We start from the raw sequence: 20,405 nt of genomic DNA, 5'->3' as shown, positions 1-20,405 counted from the left end.
TTTTTTGGGGTTAAGTTACATTAGATTAGATTAGATTAGATTAGGTTAGGTTAGGTTAGGTTAGGTTAGGTTAGGTTGGGTTGGTTTGGGTTAGGTTAGAATGGGTTAGGTTAGGTTAAGTGACCTTTTTCTTCTCTCCATCCAACCACATCGTCCTCTCAGCCACACACACACTACAGCTTGAGACACACGAAGTCACAAGAGACCCTGAAAAACACTTAATCTGCCAATGTTCTCCGTTTACTCTCCACCAGGGGTTCTGTTCTGGTGCTTGAATACCCAATTACACACCGCAAGAAACTTTACGAGCGTATTTTCACAACAATAAAACCCATTCTCTTTCTGAACTTACATTTAAAGCTTGGTAATTTCTCTAACTTGTAATGCCTATATGATTATACCACGAAGTTATATATCCATCGAGAGAGAATACCCAGATCTTAATACTGCAGGTTCGAGAAGGATCATTAGTGGAGAGGAGCAATGGTTGACAGGAGCATTGATGGAGAGGAGCATTGGTGGAGAGGAGCATTGGTGGAGAGGAGCATTGGTGGAGAGGAGCATTGGTGGAGAGGACCATTAGTGGAGAGGAGCAATGGTTGACAGGAGCATTGATGGAGAGGAGCATTGGTGGAGAGGAGCATTGGTGGAGAGTACCATTTCAGTACATCAGGTTCCCAGACTCCTAGTATGAGAGGGCAGAGCTTCCCACCTTACCAACACCGCGCGCTTAACTTGTCAAGCAAACAGCCCAGGGCAACAGACCCGCGTCATATTGTATACCTGCGACTGGACAGCGAACGTCAGCCAGGCTGTATTTGGATGGAGCTCATGACGTCATAGTTTCTAAACCAGACGAGACGAATAACTTAAACCTAAACCTAACGACCCCACGATAGGTCTAGTTACGGTTTATTGATTGTTTTAAGTTTGGCTGGTTTATGTAGTCTTGTTTTAGAGACGTAAAGTCGATCCCTCACTAACTTAGCAATACACGCTAACCTAACTTAACCTAATCCCAATCTGAACTAATCCAACACTTATCTAGCACATCTACTCGAAGGTTAACCTAATCCAAACAATATTTACCAAACCTAACCTAACCACTAACCTCACATAACCTAACCTAACCAAGGCCAACTTTTAGCCAGACGTAAGCTACTATAACAAGGTAAGGAATCTCAAGAGACCTGAGCTGGCGGGATTTTGGTAATGGGATTTTGTCGAGCGAGAAACTGTCTGCAGGGATTACCTTCGAGGAGATTTTGTCCCGTGAACCCGAGCGACACTCACTCCTGCGGCAGCGTCTTACACCTTCAGTCTTTAAGATAAACCTCAACAGCCAATAACCCCCCCCCCTGAGTAATCCCCTCCCCTTCACCTTTCTCAACTCCTCCCCCTCACCTCCTTCACCTAACCTTCCTCACACTTCCATCCCCCCTCACTTCCCCTACCCCTCCACACACCTTCCCTCTCCACTCCACTCACCTCCCCTCTCCACACACCTCCCTCTCCCCCGCATCCCCTCAGTGGCTCATAATATTGATTCATCCTTCATTATCCTACAACTGAGGTGAAAAAGAGGATGATGTAAACGAACACAAAAAAAACCCACACCAAAACACATAGGGAAAGGACCTGATTACCAAGGAGAGTCTCATCTGTGACCTTCAAAATGCGACAACCAATACACAACGAATACACAACCAATGGTCGAGTCTAAACAAGAAAGACACACACATACGGCGAAGAGATTATGTACATAGAGTATTTTGATAATTGTAAACGGAAGAGACGACCATGCCTCTGTACGTAATGATAAACACTAAAATGTGGATAAACTATTTCAAACAGATACAACGTCCAACTTTGCATACGTCAAGATGAACAACAATGATGAGATACATATTACTAAGATACAGAGGAATGCAAGGTGGATATTTGGGAGGGTGGGGAGGGGGGAGTGAGGGTGGGGAGGAGGGAGTGAGGGTGGGGAGGAGGGAGTGAAAGGGCGGGTGGCGAGAAAGAGCCAGCACGGCTATAAAGACGCGCCAGCACCACTGTTTACATCTCCCAAACATGGCACAGACTCGAGCCGACCCACACTATATGGCCTGCAATGATAGTTTAAACTGACATATTCAGGTTTAAATCATAGCTACGGAGGCTTATATGCGAACAGGAGAGACTCGAGACCTGTCAGGCCAGCGCTGGATACACCCAAGTCCAGATTTTCAGAATATCTCAGCTAAAAACACTAGCCAGAGATGTAAATAAAGATCACATCAGATTGTAGTCGAGTCTCGGGGTAATTTCGACGTCATTTTGATCACCTAGTCTAAATGAACAGGTTAAATACATTCTTATATAGCTAGTTAAGAAGAAAATTTAACTTAAGCACCTCTGAGCATCGAAGCCTGGATGAATCAGACAAATAACTGTGTCGAGTCGGCGCTTCAGAACCAAGTATCAAATTGTTTTATAGGACTGAGTTGTGAAGGGGGAGGGGGGGGGGGTGGGGCCCTATGGTCAACGAGCTCTTTGGAAATGCACCAACTCAATAAAATGTGTAAATGCTTCAAGAACTACTCCGAACTTGGGCAATAATTCTCAGTAAACCCTCATTGAACTTACAGAAGAAGACCAATCAATAAACACGACCTTTAACTCCTAAAATGTAAAGTTATGTTAATGTGAGGCACTAAAAAGGATCCTTAACCCCTGTATGATACTCGTCCGCTTACATTTGACCAAGTAGAGTTATCACCGAGTAGAGTTATCACCGAGTAGAGTTATCACCAAGTAGAGTTATCACCGAGTAGAGTTGTCATCATCACCGAGTAGAGTTGTCATCAAGTAGAGTTATCACCGAGTAGAGTTGTCATCAAGTAGAGTTATCACCGAGTAGAGTTATCACCGAGTAGAGTTATCACCAAGTAGAGTCCTGCTGACCACATCACATTATATAAGAGGGGCGTCAGGTAAGGCTCTAACTAACATGTCATCGACGAATCATTCAAGAAAAGTAGAACGATGAAGATTATAAACATGATAGTAGAATGATCCTAGGTCACACACACACACACACACACACACACACACACACACACACACACACACACACACACACACACACACACACACACACACACACACACACACACACACACACACACACACACACACACACACACACACACACACACACACACACACACACACACACACACACACACACACACACACACACACACACACACACACACACACACACACACCTCTCTCCTCACCTCCTCTTCTCTCCTTCTCACTTACCTACGCTACGATGCATAATAAACCAAACTCAGTCTTAAAATCCAAGCTAAAAAAAAAATTCTCGTTGAACAAACTGGTCGTTGCTTCCAGAGTCGATGTGATGTGATCAAGAGAGCTTAAAGGAAATATATTTATGTGCAAATCACTGGGTTGGCAGCTGCTGAGGGAGGGAGGAGGGAGGTAAAGGAAGAAGGAAGAACAGAGGCTGTAATTGGGGAAGAGGAGGAAGGGAGGGTAAAGAAGGAGACAGGGAGGGGATGAGAGTAGAACAGGGTGGGGGTATAGGGGAGAGATAGGGAGGGAGGAGTATAAGAGGAAGGAGAGTAAGAGGGAGGGATTAGAAGAAGGAAGAGACGAATGGTGGATATGAGGAGTAATAAACAGAGAGAGAGGAGAGAGAGCCGATTGTAGTGGTGAGGGAGGATGAGAGATTATTTTGAGTTGTGACATGTTGAAAAGTCTCTCTCTCCTCTCTCTCTCTCTCTCTCTCTCTCTCTCTCTCTCTCTCTCACCTGATACATCATACAACATATTCCAAACTGGGCCATTAATGAGTACCTGGTGGCTCACTGTCTTCACTCCGCTATGAGAAATGTTCCTCTTATCAGAACAGGTTTTATGAGGGGCCTGGAGGGGGGCGTGAGGGGGAGGAGAGGGGCGAGGAGAGGGGAGGAGGGAGGAGAGAGGGCGGAGGAGGAGGCGTGGGAAGAAGGAGAAGGGGGTGAGAGGAAGGGGAGACGAGAGGATGGGTGAAAGGAGAGGAAAAGGATGGGTGAAAGAAGAGGAAGAGGTGAGTAAGGGACAGGCTGGGGTGGGAAGGATGGATGAGGAGGGATAGGATAGAGGTGAAGGGGAAAGGGTAAAGGGAAGTATAAAGAGGAGAAGCGATGGGAAGGGTGATGGGAAAGGGGTGATGGGGAAGAGAGGATAAGATGAAGTGATGGGAGGAATGGGTGGGAAGAAGGTGAAGAAAGTGCGTGAGTGGGTGGACGGGAAGATAGATAGGTAGGTAGGTAGGTGGGTGGGTGGGTGGGTGGGTGGGTGGGCAGGTGGCTACTGGCAGGTTGCACTACCACCTCTACTCCCACCATTACACCACCTCGTTATCACTCCTTCCACTCAGGACAGCAACGCTCCTATTAATCTTTACTCGGCGTTATTGTTATTACTGTAATTGTTGGTATTAGTGCGGTAGAAGACAGGGAGAACCGCAGGTGGTGTTGAGTGCGAGAACAGGTCATTACCGCCGAGCCGCATCCTCCACCACCACCACCATCTGTAGTCATAACTGAACGGCCTCTACTACCACTACCACGACAGCCACCAAACACAGTCACCACTACTACCACCATCCGCACCACACACACCAGCTCCATCACCAACACCTTTATCACCACACTGGAAAAAATACAATTTCAAATGGCACCAAAGCTACACTTGAGACTCTACCTTGACAGCATAAGATCGTCTTAGAAATCAACTTAATGACAAAATGAACTCCTAGAAGGTTTTGTGAATCGTAACCTTTGTAATCGGTATAGTTGGGGGTCATTACAGAATTACAGTCACGGAGAGAGAAAAAAAAACTACTGAGAATTCTAATTTAAGGAAAGGTGAACATTTATCTCTTGTGTTAACGGTACTTTGTGTTCACGGGTGATTAAGGATACACGGTGGTTCATTAACATATATACTGAGTCCATTACTGCAGACGTATCAAGGTTTGGTGTGTGTGTATAGGTAATGGTGTCGATGTGAAGGCATGTCTAGACTCCCCTCAGACCAACTCAAAGACTCAACCAGGGCCCAGACCATCTCAAGAATTCCTCAGACCACCTCAACACCCCCCCCCAGACCATCTCAAAACTCCCCCCAACACCCACCAGACCACCTCAAGACTCCCCCAGACCACTTCAAGACCCACCAGACCATCTCAACACCCCACCAGACCACCTCAACACTTCCTTAACGTTGTTGGTGAACCTATTTTACCATCAACCTTCACACATGACCCCAGCCAAAGGATTCTGGAACCGGATTCTCAAAGGCCATGTACGTTAAATCCCGAGCTGAGATTATCAGACATAATTATCAAGATGGCGGACTTACGATACCAAAACAAAAGGAATTAAAATGAACCCCAAATGGACCTGAAAATGGTTATGGTGACTACAGTGTCTTAAAAGGTTACGAAGAAAATTTTAACATCAAGAATCTCTGAAAATTCGTAAAGAGTAAGAGATTAATAGTCAGGCTTGTGGATCTTACGTTAGGCTAAGATTCAGGGTGTGGGAGATGAGGGTGTGAGTGTAGATGGAAGGTTGAGGGTGTACGTGGGTGTAGGTAGATGGAGAATGTGTGGGTGTAATTGGGAGGGCGAGTGTGTATATGTATGTGTGTAGGTGGAAGGTGAGGGTGTAGGTGGAAGGTGAGGGAGTAGGTGGAAGGTAAGTGGGGGTGTAGGTGCAATTGCGAAGGTGTGGGTGTAGATGGGTGTGATGCTGTGTTTGTGTCTCGTTAACTTCCCCTTGCACCACCTGTATGTTTTTCACCAATTAATATTAAAGCAAAATCCAACACCAGCTGCCGTCTTTACGCCTCTCACCGCTATACCAACTCGCCACCTGTCAACACACGGACCAACTCCTGCACCAGCTGGTCCATAGCACAACATGCACCACCTACCGATACATCCCGACCTTCCTAAACACTCTCCCTCAAATCCTACGGTAACTCTCTACCATCTTCCCTAACCTCCTCTACCTTGACCTGGTGGGGCGGGGCGGGGCGAGGCGGGGCGGAACGGGGCAGATGTCTTATCTCCCCTGACCTCACACGACTTCTTTTGTTCCTTGTGGCCCTTAACCCCCCCCCCCCCACGCACCCTGGCCCGACCCCAATCTCGGCCCCCCTTCCCCCTCCACCATCCCGCATCACTGTTGAAACTGGAAACTGCTTGGAGACACAGTTCCTCAGGATTCCCAAAGATTCTGAAAGTTAAATTCTTCCCTTAACTTTTGGCAAGGAGAGGAATCTATTTAATCTAGAGTCTCAACGTAATTCTGATACCACTGCGGGTGTTATTTTTGTACTTTAGCTTAACTCAGTCCTAGATGTTCTTCAGCCTCTTAGTAACGATGGTCTCTGGTGAGTCGCTAGGTAGTGTATACACAGTGGGGGTGTAGAAGGGTGTAGGTGGGGTATATGTAGACATTTACGACTACACTTACCTACCTCCTACACTCAACCTACACCTCTCACTCATTACACTTCCCCACTCTTCACCCACATTCTCACCACCCTCCACCACCTCACACCTACAACCACACACTCCACACCTCACCACCACACTCCACACTCCACACCTCACCAACACACCCCCTCACCACCCACACACACACCCACCACCTTCTCCCCCCACCCACACACACCCACCACCCATACTACATCACGTAAACAATAGAGAGATTCGACAGTGTTTAATTCAGGTCGTCAATACCGGCAACAAAAAAAAAACAATAAACTCACCGTCTGATTATGACTTGGGAGACGCAATAAACATTTAATTCAGGGTCAAGATTCTCCAACGAGTCTTACGATAAATTCACTGCCTACATAACTGGCTGTAGAAAAATCCCTCAAATAACCCTTTAGTAAATTTCATCGCCATTGCACCTTGTGTAGTTTTCATGTAGGTTAGGTTAGGCGAGCCAATCAGATGCGTTGTTTTAGGTTCAATTTGTGGGAATAAATATATTTTAATTTGGATCCCGGGTTTTAATTGGGGGTTATTTTATCTCCTTAGAGGGCGTTAAAAGAGCCTATCTTGTTATAGTTGAGTCTCAGTATAATAATGAAGCCATATTGGACGTCAATATCGCCCACCAGGTTAAATTAGCCAATGGGGAACTTTCTTTCATCTGAACTTACGAGGGAAATTGAACGTAAGAATCATCGTAGTTCCGGAGCAAGAGACTTATTGTTAGGGTCGACCTTCTCTTCCCCGGCCGGCATGGACACACAGGCTGATAAATAAGACTCCACCAGAAGACTCGCCTCCACGTTATAATTATACTCGCTGGCTATATTGCTTATCACGAGGTCACCTGTAGGAGTGTGGGTGTTCTAGGGAAGGTGGGGAGGGGAGGGAGGTAGGTGGGAGGAGGGAGGGAGGTAGGTGGGGAGAAGAAAGGAGGTGGTGAAGAATGAGATGAGGGGGAGGGAGGTGAGAGGAGGGAGGTGGGGGGAAGGGAGATGAGGGGAGAGAGGTAGAAGGTCCGGAGAGGGGGGGTAGGGAAGAAACAAGTGAGGGGAGGAATGGGAAGTGGTGAGACATCTGGAATGGGAAAGCGGGGAATTGTGGAGTTTGGAAGGAATGAGGAGAGGGGGGAGGGGTGATCATGAGGATTGGGAAAGTGAGAAAGAATGAAGGTAAAGGGGAGGGGGTTAGGGAGCTGGGGAGGAATGGGGAGGTAAGGTAAGGTTAGCATTAGGATGTTTAGATATCACGTGAAGTTTGGGGTGGCTAATCTTCAGGTGATCTGGTAACTATTTCCCACTACAGCCAGCAGCCCAACACTTACTACACACCTTCCACATAACCTCTAATTTGCCTCACAATGACTCTTTTTGCTTGGACGCGTGCAGGTTCCATCGTCGCCCTGTCAACAACGAGGAAAAAATACAGACGGTGCAAGTAACTCTCTCTCAGCTGGTGGTGTTTGTTTACATATCAGGAGACGGGGAGATGCGAGGCGGTGGTGGAAGGCTGTGAGGTGATAGTGGCTCCAAGGATGGAGGAATATGAAGGAAAAGGAGAAAAAGAGAGGAAGAAACAGAGTAACAGCACTGACATTAACAGCACCATCTGCAGTAGGTTGGGGCACATCCTGGGATCATGGCAGAGGAGGAGGACAGGTGGGGGAGGCAGCAGGAGGCTCCTCAGGTGTGGTGTATGGCGGGCATCCCAGGCACGTAGCCGCTAGCTCCGTCTGCACCTCTCCCACCCTCCCGCTATCACAGTCATCCAGGAAAAAAACCTCCTGCTTGGAGACACGCCCGGGAGGCGGAAAAAAAGGGTTCGGTGGTTGAGAAGACAGTGAGCCTCGAGGGACAAGTGGACGGGTCGGGTCCTCACCTTCCCAAGCTGCTGAGAGATACAACACACACTGGTCATGGTGGACTGCTCTCACCTTGCTGCTGGGAAGTGCACCTTGAGACTCTGGGAGGTACACCTTGAGATGCTGGGTAAACCTTGTTATACTGGGAGGTACACCTTGTTATACTGGGAGGTACACCGTGAGACACTAAGAGGTACACCTTGATACTGGGAGGTACATCTTATGGCCCTGGGAGGTACACCACATACTGGTCACAGTGAATAATAGGCTTCAATCATTGGTACACGCCAGCGTCTGAGGATATTACCTGGCCTGATGGTTCCCACATCAAGTAAGAAAGTCAGTGTTATGTTGCCTGGCAGAACAGGATCACCGACACGAATATTGAAACAATTTACCAAACAGAATTAAACTGACTTTTTAAGATTCCAAGCAGAAGTGAAGTCACACAGCTGACAAATGTATGAAGTTTGAAAACAAGCAAGGACTTACCCTGGATTAGTGTACCTTGTGTGTGGCGTGTTATTGTTGGTTACTGAATACAGCTGAGCCACACCCTGAGGTCTGGTTCATCCCAGCAATATTGGCTCAACCCTGTGATCTGTTCAGCCAGACCCTTTGAGATTAAGCGACTCAGACCCCGGGATTGAACCAGACCCTAAATTGAACCAGACCCCTTGAAGTGAACAAACAGACCCCGGTTTGAGGCAAATAGACTATGGGGTTAAGTCAGCCCAGCCAGGCAGACCCCCAGGGCCGAGTCAGACCCAAATATACAATCCAGACCCCTGGGGGTTGAGCCAGACCCCGAAGGTTAGTCCTGGGGAGTATAAGGTGCGGCAGCAGCGGGGCGGGACATACCTCACATAATTGGGCCCCGCACCTCCATACAGACCACGCGGGGCGAAAATGTTCTAATTGGAAAACTGGAAGGATTTGGTAGCCTGCCCCGTGGACCCCAATGGACATTCTATTCTAATGTCCTCTCGCGCCGTGTCCTCCTGCCTGATCACCCCACTGTGTCCAACGCCAGACGTCTCGGATTGCAGGAACACTATCCCACCTCTTTCCCCCTGTTGTTGTTGTAGTAATAATAATAATAATAATAATAATAATAATAATAATAATAATAATAATAATAATAATAATAATAATAATAATAACTCAGTCTTTACCACCACACCCAAGAAAAATTACCATAAAACTCCTCTGGGGATTAACCCAAAAGCGAAAACTTTGGTCGTAACATCATATTAACAATTAAGAAAAAAAAATGCTTCATCACTCAGGAGCTTCAAGGTTCAGTAAGAATTCTATCTTAAATGTGTCGGATCACCTGAAGAATCTCCACCTTAGTTTATTTCACCTAAACAATAACCACCCTAACGCTACTTGAGGGGATGAGGTTAGGTGAGTTGAAGTTAGGATAGGTTACATTAGCTTCATACTACAGCCTTCTATCCACGTACAGCTACATACAATACCTCATAGGTCAGCTTCATTCAACAAAACTTCCCTCCACTCCAGCACGATAACTTTCTCCCCGGGTTACTTTAGCAGCTAAGTATTGTAAACAAGAGGATCCCGCGGTCGTCATCTCCCGCAACTTCTTATCAAGATCAACGATGAGTTATAAGGGAGTCGGAAACCCCCCTTAAAAGGATTAGAGTGCAAGAGGGCGGCTTTCAAGCCAGCGGCGATTGGATTAAGGCCGCGCCAACGTTATTTTGCAGCCAGGGTGAAAGGCGCACCCGGCCGTTTGGCAACACAGTGTTTCTCCTACGCGTGTCGTACATTTTCAAAAAGTTGTCGTGCGGGTGTACCAACAAGGGTCGTGTTTACACGTTATGGAGGAGGCAGTCGGGACAAATTTCTGAATTACATTAATTTCCTATTATTAGGAAATACTTAAGCTGCATTAATAATTCATGGTTAGTATGCAAGAATTAATAATTTTAAGGTGTGTTCGACCCTGCTGTTTGCTGCTCACGTACTACACTGGTCGAGTCGGATTACCAAGTCGTCAAGTCATACTGTTTATGATTACAATTATTTATACATCACTGTGTACAGCTGATGTTTGTTTGTTTTTCATCTACTTCTCTGGGACTTTTAGTGTCGACCCAACTATTACTGAAGTGCCACCCCTTTCCCCACCTCCTGACACAACCATGACACAACAACTACCACACTACATAACAACCACAACCGCTAGCCCACCTGTGTGTACTAGCCCAGGTCAACACAGAGTGGGGGCCATTGGCACAACAAACATGCATGTCGCGCTCTTGTATCGCTCACACCGACTCCTCCATGCAGTTCCGTGCGGGGATTTTCTCTATTTCAATTTTCAAGTCCGCGTCGAGGAATGCAAGACATCCCCGACTGAGCTCCCCGAGGAAATCCGATACTTGGCGTCTAGCACCCAGGGAGGCCAGCTCTTCAAGGCACCTCGCCCCCTTACCATGTAGCTGCCAGGTATCGTACGTGGAGGACAGACTTAGATATTCTTAAAATTTCTTTATACTTTGTCGCATCCTTATGACCATCATGTTGAAGGAAAGGATGAATGATGAGGTCTTGACGTTTACATAGTGGTTACTTAAATGTAGCTGTTAGGAGGGCGGGAGGAGGTCTGCTTAGGGGTAACTTAGGTATTCTGATATTGTATTGCTAAGATGTTTATCGCATCTTGTGATTATCATACTGTAAGGGGAGGTGAAGCGTGGTGTTAAGAGGGAAGTGGTTATGTACTCTAAAAATTATTTATACTTCGATCTCCTCCTTGTGATGTTACTGGGGTTCTGGGTGTTGATACGTCTCATACAGAAGTTTAAAAAATCTAATTTTTTCTTTGTTCCCGAATACTACTGAAGGAGGGATGGAGGTCGGGATGCTAGGGGTGGGGAGAGGTTGATGCAATTACCTGCTGGAAACCTGGATATACCTGGCTCAGACAATGGGTTAAAACAACATTATTACTGGAGGATTGTGTCCATAACTCTGGGACAACAAATATGTGAGTGTTCGCATCCCGGGGTTAAGACAAAGGGGGCGGGCAGAAGGACCCTCTGTACTGGTGTTACAACGTCGCCCAGCTGCCAACAATATCGTGGAGGGACTCGCCCCCAGACAAGACCCAATAATTGAGAAACGGACACTAAATAAAAAGATTGAAATCAAGAGGACTCCGCAAGCCAATTAAGGGAGGCAGAAGGCCGAAGCTCGGCTTGTTCGTGCAACTTATCGGCCGAGTTACGCTGACAAGTGAAGCAGCCGGCCGGCACGAGGACATGTTGGGGGATGGACGCGGGGACAAGTCGGGAGGGAGGACATGGGGACAAACCGAGAGGAGGGGGACATGGGGACACGCCGGGGGGGGGACATGGGGACACGCTGGGGAGGGGATGGGACAAACCGAGAGGAGGGGGACAATGAGGACAAGCTGGGAGGGGGGACATGGGGACAAGCCGGGGAGGGGGACATGGGGACAAGCTGGGGAGGGGGGACAAGCTGGGGAGGGGGACAAGCTGGGGGAGGGGGGACATGGGGACAAACCGAGAGGAGGGGGACATGAGGACAAGCCGGGGAGGGGGACATGAGGACAAGCCGGGAGGGGACATGGGGACACGCCGGGGGGGAGGGGACATGGGGACAAACTGAGAGGAGGGGACATGGGGACACGCTGGGGAGGGGACATGGGGACAAACCGAGAGAGGGGGGACATGGGGACAAGCTGGGGAGGGGACATGGAACAAACGGAGAGGAGGGGGACATGGGACAAGCGGGGAGGGGACATGGGGAGAGAGAGGGACATGGGACACGCTGGGGGAGGGGGACATGGGGACAAACCGAGAGGAGGGGGACATGGGGAAGCCGGGGGAGGGGACATGGGGACAAACCGAGAGGAGGGGACATGGGGACAAGCTGGGGAGGGGGGACATGGGGACAAACCGAGAGGAGGGGACATGAGGACAAGCTGGGGGGGAGGGGGACATGGGGACAAACCGAGGGAGGGGACATGGGGACAATGCCGGGGAGGGGACATGGGGACAAAACTGAGAGGAGGGGGACAAGGAGGACAAGCGGGGGGAGGGGGACATGGGGACAAGCTGGGGAGGGGACATGACGCTGGGGGAGGGGGGACATGAGGACAAGCCGGGGAGGGGACATGGGGACAAGCCGGGGAGGGGACATGGGGACAAACCGGAGAGAGGGGGGGACAGAGGAAGCCGGGGGGAGGGGGGACATGGGGACAAACCGAGAGGGGGACATGGGGACAAGCCGGGGGAGGGGACATGGGACAAACCGAGAGGGAGGGGGGCAGGACGCCGGGGAGGGGGACATGGGGACAAACCGAGAGGAGGGACATGAGGACAAGCCGGGGAGGGGATGGGGACAAACCGAGAGGAGGGAGGACATGAGGACAAGCCGGGGGAGGGGGGACATGGGGACAAACCGAGAGGAGGAGGACATGAGGACAAGCCGGGGGAGGGGGATAGACAAACTGAGAGGAGGGAGGACATGAGGACAAGCTGGGGGAGGGGGACATGAGGACAAGCCGGGGGAGGGGGGACATGAGGACAAGCGGGGGAGGGGACATGGGACAAACCGAGAGGAGGGAGGACATGAGGACAAGCCGGGGAGGGGGGGACATGGGGACAAACTGAGAGGAGGGGACATGAGGACAAGCTGAGGGGGGACATGGGGACAAGCTGGGGAGGGGACATGGGGACAAAACCGAGAGGAGGGCATAGGACAAGCCGGGGGAGGGGACATGGGACAAACCGAGAGGAGGGGGGACATGGGGACAAGCCGGGGGAGGGGGACATGGGGACAACCCGGGGAGGAGGGGGGACATGGGGACAAGCCGGGGGGGAGGGGGACATGGGGACAAACCGGAGGAGGGGGGGACATGGGGACAAGCCGGGGGGAGGGGGACATGGGGACAAACCGAGAGGAGGGGAGGACATGAGGATAAGCCGGGGGGAGGGGGACATGGGGACAAACCGAGAGGAGGGGGGACATGGGGACAAGCCGGGGAGGGACATGGGGACAAACCGAGAGGAGGGGCGACATGGGGACAAGCCGGGGGGAGGGGGACATGGGGACAACCCGAGAGGAGGGGACATGGGGACAAGCCGGGGGGAGGGGGACATGGGGACAAGCCGGGGAGGGGGACATGGGGACAAACCGGGAGGGGGACATGGGACAGCCAGAGGGGGGACATGAGGACAAGCCGGGGGAGGGGGACATGGGGACAAACCGAGGGGGACATGGGGAGAGCCGGGAGGGGGGACATGGGGACAAACCGAGAGGATGGGGACATGGGGACAAGCCGGGGAGGGACATGGGGACAAACCGAGGGAGGGACATGGGGACAAGCCGGGGAGGGGGACATGGGACAAACCGGGAGGGAGGGGGACATGGGAGGACAGCCGGAGGACATGAGACAAGCCGGGGAGGGTGACATGGGGACAAACCAGAGGAGGAGGGACATGGGGACAAGCCGGGGGGGGGACATGAGGACAAGCCGGGGAGAGGGAGGACATGGGGACAACCGAGGGGGGACATAGGGACAAGCCGGGGAGGGGGACATAGGGACAAGCCGGGGAGGGGGACATGGGGACAGGTGAGAGGAGAACTAAGGGACACACTAGGGGTAGAGAGGGTGAAGGGACACATGATGACTCACTCGCTGACACTACCACCATCACAACACAGCCCTGACACGACCACCGGAACACCAACACAACGCTACCACCACCATAAAGGCACCACAAGAGTAACACACCATAAACCAAAGTAACACCACAATAACGGTGATATTACAATCTTCACCACTACAACCGTCATCACCACAACCACATCACCCAAGATACGTAACACGATAACCACAGCGACACTATTCCCAGCAAAACCACAACCATTACCACCATTACCTACAGCACCACCATTACCTCCACAGCACCACTATTACCTCCACATCACCACCATTACCTCCACATCACCACCATTCACTCCACATCACCACCACCTCCACAGCACCACCATTACCTCCACATCACCATCATTATCACAGCACCACCATTACCTCCACAGCACCACCATTACCTCCACATCCACCATTACCTCCACATCACCACCATTACCTCCACATCACCATCATTACCTCCACAGCACCACCATTACCTCCACATCACCACCATTATCACATCACCACCCATCACATCACCATCATTACACAGCACCACCAATTTTATCCACAGCACCACCATTATCCACATCACCACCATTATCCACATCACCACCATCATCCTCAGCACACCATTACCTCCACATCACAATTATCCACATCACCACCATTACCTCCACATCACCACCAAATCCTCCACCTACCTCCACAGCACCACCATTACCTCACAGCACCACCATCACCTCCACATCACCACCAATTATCACATCCCACATTCTTACCACAGCACCACCATTACCTCCACAGCAACATCCTTATCCAGACACCATTATCACAGCCCACCATTACCTCCACAACACTATCATATCACAGCACCACTATCATCCACATCACCACCATTACATCCATCTTATCACAGCACCACCATTACCTCCACATCACCACCATTACCTCCACAGCACAACTACCCTCACCACAGCCAACGTGACACTCAAACAGCATTCACGACAGGCCCCCGGGTCCTCGCAGGCAAGGATCCGGTAATCGCTAAAATTGCTCTCGATGTCCAGCGTTGAAAATCCTGACAATACCAACTTCTCCCCACCACCATCCTACCAAGCTCTTACATCCTACTTCCCTCATCCTTCCTATCGCCCTCATTCTACCTACCCCTCCATTCTACCTACCCCTCCATTCTACCTACCCCTCCATTCTACCTACCCCACCACCCCCCTACCTTAAATATCTACATAGTTCGTTAGATGTAGGTCTCACAGGCCCTCGAAATAACGGACATTCATCTCCCAATAGTCCGCTAAATAGAGGTTTCACTATGGATATTTGACATTCAACTTAAAAGACATAATTCGACGATGAAGAGGAAGACAAAGACGAAGAGGGAGAAGAAAAGGAAGAGGGAGAAGAAAAGGGAGAGGGAGAAGGAGAGGGATAAGAAGAGGGAGAGGGAGAAGAAGAGGGAGAGGGAGAAAAGGGAGATAATATACTCTGGGGAGTTTTTTAGGTAAGGTTAAGAGTGTCATTGTCCACCAGCCTAAAATTATGAGGAATAATTAATGTTAGAGAGAGAGAGAGAGAGAGAGAGAGAGAGAGACAGAGAGAGAGAGAGAGTGGGAGAGAGAGTGAGTGAGTGTGAGTGAGTGTACAGGTCGAGGTTGGACTATAGCCTGGAAGTGAGCGTCACGCCTCACTTGTTTCATTGTCTAGGCCCGAGGGCTCTCTCTCTCTTAAAATACCCAAACCATCACAAACCCAATATGTCAGACCTTTTAAACATACTGGATATGCCCAGAAACAGATTAAACAAACAAACATCTTCCCTACCCCTTAAAACCAACCTAAAAAAAAAACACCACACAACACCCTAAATATCCCCCCCCCTCAATTGCCATTAACCCCATTACCCAACATTCCCCTCTGCCAATTACAGGTTCCCATTAGCTTGTCAATTTCCACGTTTAATCAGGACGGCCACATTACCAAATTTTCCGTTCTAGTGACTACGATACCAGGCGGGTAAGTATTGCAGAGTCGGTACTAGGGCCAGATGTAAACATAGGTATTTAAAGGTGTAGGTACAGGCAGGTCGCGTCAAACATTACAGGTACTGATTAAAGTATAGGTACAGGTAAGGTTTATATAAAGGTACAATTAGATATACGTACAGGTAGATATAAAGGTCAAGATACATTATAAACGGTAACAGGTACAATAACAGGTACAGGTAAGAGGAAGCAGAAGTACATGACACTAATTATGATTGAGACAACAGGTGTAACGACTAGTGCTGCATGACTCAGGGGTACAGAGTCAAACACGGGGCGACTCACACGTACACAGTTATACACGATACGACTAACACTGACATAGTTAGATATGATACGACTCAAACTTACACAGTCAGACCCGACAACCCACACGTACAGGGTTCCCTACACGACTCACGAGTACACAGACACGACAACTAACACGTACACAGCCAGACATGACAACTAACACGTACAGAGAGTCCTACACGACAGGACTCGGCTATATAACCTTGAGAGAGTATTATCCTCAACCACGAAGACAAAATCCCTACAAAAAAATACGGCCACAAAAATAAACAGGAGGGGGAGAGGCAGCCAACCATGAGGAGCGACCAACATATTAACTCCGGGTTACGATCCAACTTCCCCGCCCCGACAATTTGAGAATACGAATGTTCCTCCTGGGGCGTGATTCTTATTGGTTCGTAAGTCAAATTTTCGTCACAATTAGAGGTGTTCGAACTCAGGTGGGAATTGGTTGACGCTCCTGTGTATTCTTAAATGTTCGTAAGTCAAATTTTCGTCGAAATTGGAGGTGTTCGAACTCAGGTGGGAATTGGTTGACGCTCCCGTGTATTCTTAAATGTTCGTAAGTCAAATTTTAGTCGTAATTGGAGGTGTTCGAACTGAGGTGGGAATTGGTTGACGCTCCAGTGGATTCTTTAAGGTTCGTAAGTCAAATTTTAGCTCGTAATTGGAGGTGTTCTGAACCCAGGTGAGAAATCTGGTTGACGGCTCCAGTGGATTCTTTAAGGTCTGTATATTGCTGCTTTTCTTATTCCGGGGTAAAAAGGAGCGACTGAAGATAGGTTATAATTGTACTGTCCTCCTAAAGTCCTTTGTCTTGCGTCGCATCTTTTAACCTTACAGTGACATGTGTTCTAGGAGGCCCAGGTACAGGTAAGGTTTTAGGAGGTCGCAGGCACAGGTGTTCCAGGAGGCCGCAGGTACAGGTGTTCAGAGGTAGCAGGTACAGGTGTTTTAGAGGTCGCAGGTACAGGTGTTCTAGAGGTCGCAGGTACATGTGTTCTAGAGGTAGCAGGTACAGGTGTTCTAGAGGTAGCAGGTACAGGTGTTCAAGAGGTAGCAGGTACAGGTGTTTTAGAGGTTGCAGATACAGGTGTTCTAGAGGTCGCAGGTACAAGTGTTCTAGAGGTAGCAGATACAGGTGTTCTAGAGGTCGCAGGTATAAGTGTTCTAGAGGTCGCAGGTACAAGTGTTCTAGAAGTAGCAGATACAGAGGATATATCAACGTTTGAATCATTGAGAATCCAATTCGCGAGTTAGTATTCACAAGGGTTCGTAAGTTCAACTTTCCCCGACTACAGATGTGCCGACGCATCGAAGCGACTTATTTAAGGGGTCATATCAGGGGTTCATAGGTGGCACCGTAGTATGTTTTGGAGTCATTTGTGTACACCAGACATTGGCAGTGTGTCTATGGCAGCAACAACAAAAAAACACTAATGCCATAACAGCTATGAGCGACTTCTGTTAAAAAAAAAAATCACCTAAGCTATGGATATACACAATTACACATGCCTTTAACGCAGGTAAATAGTTGCACGTTGCTCAGAAGTCATGAAAAAGGTTCAATGTGTGTGGCGGTGGAGAGGATACTGTATTAATGGTTACTAGCTCCCACCTCAGTTCACCCAGCTGTACCTAACTTTACCGATGGGGAAGTGAAGGCGGTCGAGTACAGTGCCAATTACACTACTTTTTAATATACCGAAGAAGTAGCTCAAGTCTTCGTTTTAACCGGATATGTAAGGACACACCTAAGCTATCCGGAAAAATTAAATGAAACGGGTAAAAAATAGCATAATCTGACTTACGACCGAGTGGTTCCTTTATCCACACTTACGACGAACACTTCCGACAGTTTCAGAATACAGAACCTGCCATCGTCGTCCCCATATTCTTGTAATCTCACGAGGTAATCTAACAGGTGTGATAACGTTACTTCCTCGACGGTGATTTAAGATATAGGGTTACGGTCACTGGTTTGGGGCGTGTGACAGGTGTGGAGGTACAGGTGTGTTGGAGGTACAGGTTTGTGGAAGTGACAGGTGTGTAGATGACTGATAAGAGTACGTACAATTGCCGATAGTAACATAAAAAACGAACGATACAGGTGTGCAAGGAGTCATAACAGGTGTGTGTGTGTAGGTAGGTGTGTGTGTGTGTGTGCAGGTAGGGTCCCACGGTCACCGGGACCTGACCACCTGGAATATCTTTGATAAAACATCCTGGGGTAAGGTATTCTTGATAGTGTCGGTGTGAGGCGGCAGAGGAGGTAGGGAGTATGAGGAGGGAGAGTGAGGAGATAGGGAGTATGAGGAGGGAGAGTGAGGAGGTAGTGGGGAGCATGATAAAGTGGTAAAGTACAGGAGGAAGAGGAAGAAGGAAAGAGGAAGAAGAGGGGAGAGATAAACAGAGGAGAAGGTGTCTATACGGAAGAAGAAAGAAGGAGAGGAGGAGGAGGAGGAGGAGGAGGAAGGAAGTGTAAGGTGAGGTCCAATCATAACATTGAACACAACACCCATAAAAACCAGCACTTGAATTTACTAACACAATTTGCAACTAATTAAAAAAACCAAAATGATAAAGGACTCCCGAACGCTTTTCTCAACACAGCACTATATGAAGAAATTAATGAAAATATGTATACTTTTTCCTAACTAGTCGTCCGGGCGGATTAGACACAAAGACATCAATATATTTTTGTTTTCTGTATATTAAGTCCTTCTGCTATTGGTCACCACAGAGAGTAAGTCGCTTTCTATTGGTCACCACAGAGAGTACGTCGCTTTCTATTGGTCGTCATTCGAGGTGCACTCTGTTCTAATTGGACAGTAAGCAGGAGAACAACTTGCCTTATTGGTCAACATAGTTTCTTTCCTACCTCCTTTATTTCTGAGTTCACTTCCACCCTCTTTATTTCTGAGTTCACTTCCACCCTCTTTATCTCCGGGTTTGTCTTCCACCCTCTTTATCTCCGGGTTTGTCTTCCACCCTCTTTATCTCCGGGTTTGTCTTCCACCCTCTTTATCTCCGGGTTTGTCTTCCACCCTCTTTATCTCCGGGTTTGTCTTCCACCCTCTTTATCTCCGGGTTTGTCTTCCCACCCTTTATCTCCGGGTTTTTCTTCCACCTATTATCTCCCCTTCACCCTCATTATCTCCGGGGGTTTGTCTTCTTCCACCCTCTTTATCTCCCTTCCACCCTCTTTATCTCCGGGTTTGTCTTCCACCTCTTTATCTCCGGGTTTGTCTTCCACCCTCTTATCTCCGGGTTTGTCTTCCACCTCTCCACCTCCGGGAGTTGAGCCACACCCACCAGGCAAGGCTCATGGGTGGTGCCCGGCGTGACCTCTAACACAAGCAGCCTCAGCCATCCACTGACCCACTGGACTGTTACTGTCTGCACGATCAGCACCACCTGCAGCTGCTGGGAGGGAGGAGGACCCACCTATCAAGAAAAAAACTTGTTGGGGGGAATGACAGGGAGGGAATATGGGAGGGATGGAGGAACAAACTCACAGAGGTCTATCTTACCATTTGGAGGTTAGGATAAGGGAGGAGGAGGAGAGGAGGGTTGGAGAAGAAGGAGAGGATGGAGGGTTGGAAGAGAAGGAGGGTTGGAGGGTTGGAAGAGGAGGAGGTTGGAAGGGAGGATGGGGATAGGGTTGGAAGAAGGAGGGGAAGGTTGGGAAGAGAGGATGGAGGGTTGGAAGAGAGGGAACCACCTTGACACTTGGCAGGGAGAGAGTGAGAGAGAGGGAGGGGAAGTCGAGGATTAACACAAGGTTCCTCCACCAGCCACCAATTACTTTCTTTTCCCTAAGTTATAATTAATTTCTCCCGTGGCTTAGCCTCTCTCTCTAGAGTCTCTCTCTCTCTCTCTCTCTCTCTCTCTCTCTCTCACCACTCACCTCTCTCCACA

The sequence above is a fragment of the Homarus americanus genome, unplaced genomic scaffold (assembly GCF_018991925.1).
Source record: "Homarus americanus isolate GMGI-L3 unplaced genomic scaffold, GMGI_Hamer_2.0 scaffold12662, whole genome shotgun sequence".
Lineage (NCBI taxonomy): Eukaryota > Metazoa > Arthropoda > Malacostraca > Decapoda > Nephropidae > Homarus > Homarus americanus.
This window is presented reverse-complemented; position numbering follows the sequence as displayed.